Source organism: Chrysemys picta, chromosome 8, assembly GCF_011386835.1.
Source record: "Chrysemys picta bellii isolate R12L10 chromosome 8, ASM1138683v2, whole genome shotgun sequence".
In the NCBI taxonomy this organism is placed as follows: domain Eukaryota; kingdom Metazoa; phylum Chordata; order Testudines; family Emydidae; genus Chrysemys; species Chrysemys picta.
In genome coordinates, this window is record NC_088798.1 from 94,063,626 (window position 1) to 94,069,625 (window position 6,000).

A 6,000-nucleotide genomic window follows, 5' to 3' on the forward strand; every position below is an offset into this window, starting at 1 on the left:
AATCTTTCACTTTGAAGAAGCTACATAAAGAAACATGAAATGGGAGACTTGTCCCAGAAAAGGGCTTTCCAGCCAAAAAGCTTGAATACCATAAAGTACAATTCATTAAAATATAGTCAGGCATTACAAAATTCTGCTGTAGATCTTTTATTCATAAGCCAAGTACATAATGTACGTCCATCAGAAGAGAGAGAAAAAGAATTACTTTTACAGCTGCTCAGCATGTGGGCAAGGTGTAAGGGGAGAGAGCCTGCAATTGAAATATGGGATGTGGGAAAACGTTGTTTCTTTGCCATGTAAAATACAGGATGTGTGCACAGCTTCTGCAGAGAAAACTGCATGCTACCTTTATCAACCACCATCCAAAGGACAAACATATCACACAAGGCCCATGTTTTCAGAAACTGACAGCAAGGGGAGCATGTTCAATCAAATTCAGTGACTGTCATTGCACATCGGACAATATTTCAACCAGGAACTGATGTATCCTTTGTTGGCAAACATGTTAGGATTTTCTTTGTTCATTTCTTCGTTCTGTCCAATATCACAGTGTAAAACCACAACTGTGGGCACAAATGGTCCTGTGTGTATGTGACATAACAGTACACCACTGCACAGACCGATGGGTACACAGAGACCTCATCCACATTCACAAAAACACCCAGAGATTAATTGAAACTGTAAAGAAATTGTCCTGTTTATTATCCAATTACCCTTTTATAAGGCAGTTTTATTTTATTTCTGTTCAAAAGTATTTCCTTATCATACCCCTTATCTGACAAATCCTCATCTGATTTCAAAGCCCTCTTAAGATGTGACATATTTATCGACAATAGAGCTAAGAGTGTTGTTCTGCCTCTGGTCCAAATTCTCCTTTAATTTACACAAGTGCAACCTCACTGAAATCAATGTGGATTCAGTGGATACACAGTATTGCAACTGAGTGAGAATTTGATCCTCAACGTATAGTAGGTGTTTGTACAGTACATAATCTCATGTTAATAAAATAGGGCCCTTTTCTCCCAACATGGGAATAACTCACATGTAGCAATGAAAATGCCTTGAATTCTAATTCTTGCAGGGAGAAGGGCAAGCTTTTTTCTCCATTGCAGAAGTGACAGAGGGAAAGGCCATGTCTCTTGGGAGATCATCTGGAGCCTATGGACTGCTCCTTGCCTCTGCTTGACTACCTGGTTCCTGACATCCTGTGGCTCATGGACACAGAGATTTCCCTATACTCCCCCCTCCCACCCTCCCAGGAATTTCCCCAACACCTTCCCTCCTCAATTGTCAACTAGTTACATGCAGTGTTGTCAATTTGGCCATTGGTTGGAAAATTGAATTGAAATTGAAACATTAATACACACTTTAAAAGTATATACAGTATATGATAAAATACCTATACCTGAAAGCATAATAGGTTTGAAAAGTATGAACAAAGATTAGCTTCCTCACACAGCTGTTTTTATGACAATGTTGGCACATTTCTGTTGGTGATGTTAGCCAACCTAATAATTTCAAATTATGATGTGGAAGTAAGGTCTAAATAAGCTCTCCACTGACAGCTACTGATGAGCCAGGGGGTTGGGGGGAAAGGCTTCAGGACCAGACTGTATTTACATGAACACACCTATTCTGCCTAGGTATCCAGCAGACAGAACTGTGTTGCCCAAGTGATCAATTTTGTATTGAATGTGGGGGTAATGAAATGTTGTTATCCCTATTGTATGAGTAAAGAGCAGCAGAACTGTGCTTAGCCTCTCCTGATTGAGGGAGTCACCCTGAACTGAAATACAGTCACTGAGCAGGGGGTTCAGATGCCAGATTTTAGTGGCGAGCGAGAGGGTGGGGACACATGTTTTGCCTAAGAGTCACAAGTACTATTTGACTTGCCCCTTTCCACTGTTTAAAGATAGAGCTGATTAGGTGCCATAGAGATTTTTGTTTTGTTAAATGACCACTAGAACAGAAATCATTGATAATCAGGTGTAAGTGCTTAGATCTGCTGTGGGACAGTGTTTCTGTAGAAAGGACTGCTCAGCCTGCACTAGCAGTGATTTTTCCCCACTGAGAGCTGAAATCACTGAAAGCTGGGTGGAACCTCAAGAGATTAACTCACAGAGGTCACAGTGGCTGGTGGCAGCAGGTGACAGTGCAGGGCCATTGGCAACAAAGCAGTGGAATGAACAGTGGCACAACAAACAACAGTGGCCAGAGTGAACAGTGAGTGGCTGGAGGAAAGAGCAAGGTGCCTTCTTCACACCCCGCCCCCAGGAGGTGAACTCACGTGAAAGCACCTCTGAGTCTACACTGACCAAGGACAACAGTGAGTGGGGTCGGGAGGGGTGGGGTGGGGTGGGGTGGAGGGAAAAGTGAGGGGCACATTAAAGGAACATTTGTGGCATTGGCCAATGTCAGAAGACAGGATACTGGGCAAGATGGACCTTTGGTCTGACCCAGTATGGCTGTTCTTATTTATTTATTGGACTACGTTTTAGTGACTTTGCTCCAGAATGCTAGATTTGTGACTGGGAAATTTATATAAATATATGTTTCCCACTAGGCCAAGATTTTTAAAATGCATTATTTGCCAAGGTCATTATCGCACATCGTTGCTACCTTGAGAGGTCATTATCTTGGGGAGTTTCTGAATTAAACACTTTTATTATTATAATTAATGTTTACATAAGAATGGCCATAATGGGTCAGACCAATGGTCCAACTTGTCCAGTATCCTTCTTCCTATCTTCTGACAATGGCCAATGCCAGGTGCTTCAGAGGGAATGAACAGAACAGGCAAACATCACGTGATCCATCCCATCATCCAGTCCCAGCTTCTGGTGAACACAGACTAGGGACACTCAGAGCATGGTGTTGCATCCCTGCCCATCCTGGCTAATAGACATTGATGGACCTATCCTCCTGGAACTTATCTAGTTCTTTTTTTTAACCCGTTATATTTTTGGCTTTCACAACATCCCTTGTCAAAGTGTTCCACAGTTTGACTATGCGTTGTGTGAAGAAATACTTCCTTTTGGTTTTTTTAAACCTGCAGCCTATTAATTTCATTTGGTGACCCCAAGTTCTTCTGTGAAGTTATGTGAAGGATTAAATAACATTTCCTTATCCGCTTTCTTAACACTAGTCAAGATTTTATAGACCTCTATCATATCCCCCCTTACTTGTCTCTTTTCCAAGCTGAAAAGTCCCAGTCTTATTAATCTCTCCTCCTGTTTCATACCCCTAATCATTTTAGTTGCCCTTCTCTGTACCTTTTCCAATTCCAATATATCTTTTTGGGGATGGGATAACTAGGTGTGCACATAGTATTCAAGATGTGAGCATACCATTGATTTATACAATGGCTTTATGATAGTTTGTGTTGTTATCTATCCCTTTCCTAATGGTTCTTAACATCGTTAGCTTTTTTTAATTGCCACTGCACACTGAGTGGATGTTTTCAGAGACCCATCCACAATGACTCCAAGATCTCTTTCTTGAGTAGTAACAGCTAAGTTAGACTCCATCATTTTGTATATATAGTTGAGATTATGTGTTCCAATATGCATTAGTTTGCATTTATCAACATTGAATTTCACCTGCCATTTTGTTGGCCAGTCACCCAGTCCTGGGAGATCCCTTTGTAACTCTTCGCAGTCTGCTTTGGACTTGACTATCTTGAGTAGTTTTGTATCATCTGCAAATTTTGCCATCTCAGTGATTACCCATTTTTCCAGATCATTTATGAATATGTTGAACAGTATTGGTCCCAGTACGCACCCCTGAGGGACACCACTATTTATCGCTCTCCATTCTGAAAACTGATAATTTATTGCTACCCTTTGTTTCCCATCTTTTAACCAGTTACTGATCCATGGGTTAAGAGGGAAGGTCCTCTCGTGACTGCTTGCTTTTCAAAAGTCAATTTAAATTAAATACATTTTTATTTTTTTATATTTGTTTTAGAAATCTAGAACTGTTATGTGTTTTGGTGTAATTTGTATTATCCTTATGTTAAATTTGCATTATCCTAACAAAACATTTAATTTATTCATATCTCTTTTCTATGTTGTAGGCCAAAGTGAAAACGAAAAGACAAAAAACAATGCAACAATTTTTCTACTCATATGTCACAAAAACCATCCAAGGTAAAGAACACACCAAGCACGTATCAACGTGTCATCTGAACGTTCAAGGGATATATCTACATCTGACCAGCCTGAAGCACAAATACATCTATCTACTGAAGAAATGGTGTCTCCAAAACCTAAAGGTAGTTCCTGATGTTTGTCCGTCGAAGTTTTCCCATTTATTGACGTTGGATGACTACTGGAACACCTCTTGCAAGAAAGCTTCCAAATGCTATAATTGGTAAAAGTGGAGGAGCTTGGTTTGCCAGACCGATCAGCAAAGCCAATGCTGACAAACTATGTGAAAAGGCTGCAAACACCAAGCCTCTGGACTGCATCAACATGTAGAAATTAGGCTGTTAAGAATGCTAAAGACACAACACAGTTCATACGAACAAACATGGCTGTGGTATTATACTTTCTATTTAAGCAAGAGATACCACACACTGCAAACTGGAGGGCAATGTTAAGTGCATTGTCACTTGTTCCTCCTGTAGTTGGACACTAGTTCCAAACAAGGCCAGCAAATGCTCACAATCATTCTGCAACAAACTCAAGTGACTGGCTAGAAGCATGCAGTGCAACAGTGAAAGACTCAGCAGTTGAAAAAGTGAAGAACTCTCTCACCACATTCAAAAAATTTGCATATATGGCTGATGAATGCACCGATGCAAATGGGTGTCAAGTATTAAGTCGTTGCGTACGTTATCTTGATGTCAGTGGTAGGCCAATAAATGCATTTCTAAATGTTCAAGTTAGAGAACCCACATCTAAGAAGACTTAAATGCTTGTAAATTGGACCCCAAACAGATAGCTGCTTGTGCATTTGATGGAACTGCAAACTTCTCTGGAAGACATGGTGGAGTACAAGCTTTGCTCAGAGAAAAGTGTAACCCTAATTTCTCCTATACACACTGCAGAGGCCATCTACTCCAACTAGCACTAGTACGAGCTGCAGACTCTTCAAAAGACATTTAAAAAGCCATAAATGTAATGTCTTCATTATATTCTTTTTTCAGCAAGAGTCCAAAAAGACTTAACATCTTGGAAAAATAGAAGATACACTGGGACTGAAGTTCAAATTAGTCCAACCTGGGAAAACTCACTGGCTTTCTCATGAGCAATCCTTGGCTGTTGTCTTAAAATTACTGCAACCGTTATTACTGGCTTTAGATAGAATCTACCAAGCTGGGATGAAACTAAGTAGTGAGGCTGGTGGACTACTTTTGCTACTTCATTCAGAGAAGACCATCACCATTCTCTCTCTTGTAAGTCTACTGTTGAAACTACTTGGGTCATTAAACAATACCATCTAGGCATCTGCTACAGCAGTAGTAGTTCTTTGTCCAGCAATAGAAGCTATATTTGGATCAATCATAGAGATATCCATTGAAAACATACTGAAAGAAGCAAAGACTTCAGTCCAGAAGTTGACTAATGAAGGCATTTATATTGAATCCTTAAGTGAAGAGGACAAGAAGTGTTTGTTAAGACTGCTGAAAAAGTATACAAATTAGATTCTTACAAATCTACAACAGCGACTTCTGGATTCTACTCAACCTCTATGTAGCTTTTACAGAACCCGGTTGTGACGTTGCAGTCTATATGGTTTTATAAAAATATGCTAATGAGTAAATATAATGTAACTGGAATATGCTTCATGCAAAAGGTCTTTTGAAAGGTATCATTACAAAGCTTATAATCTACTGAGTGTGATCATCCTATTTGTATAAATGTACCACTCTTGTATCTGAAACTAGCAATATGAAATATAACTCTGAGGGCCTATTGTAATTATGCAAAGTGTGGGCCATTAATGGTGGTTTGGAATCTTGATGACTCCCACTAACCAGGACAATTGACTGCAGAT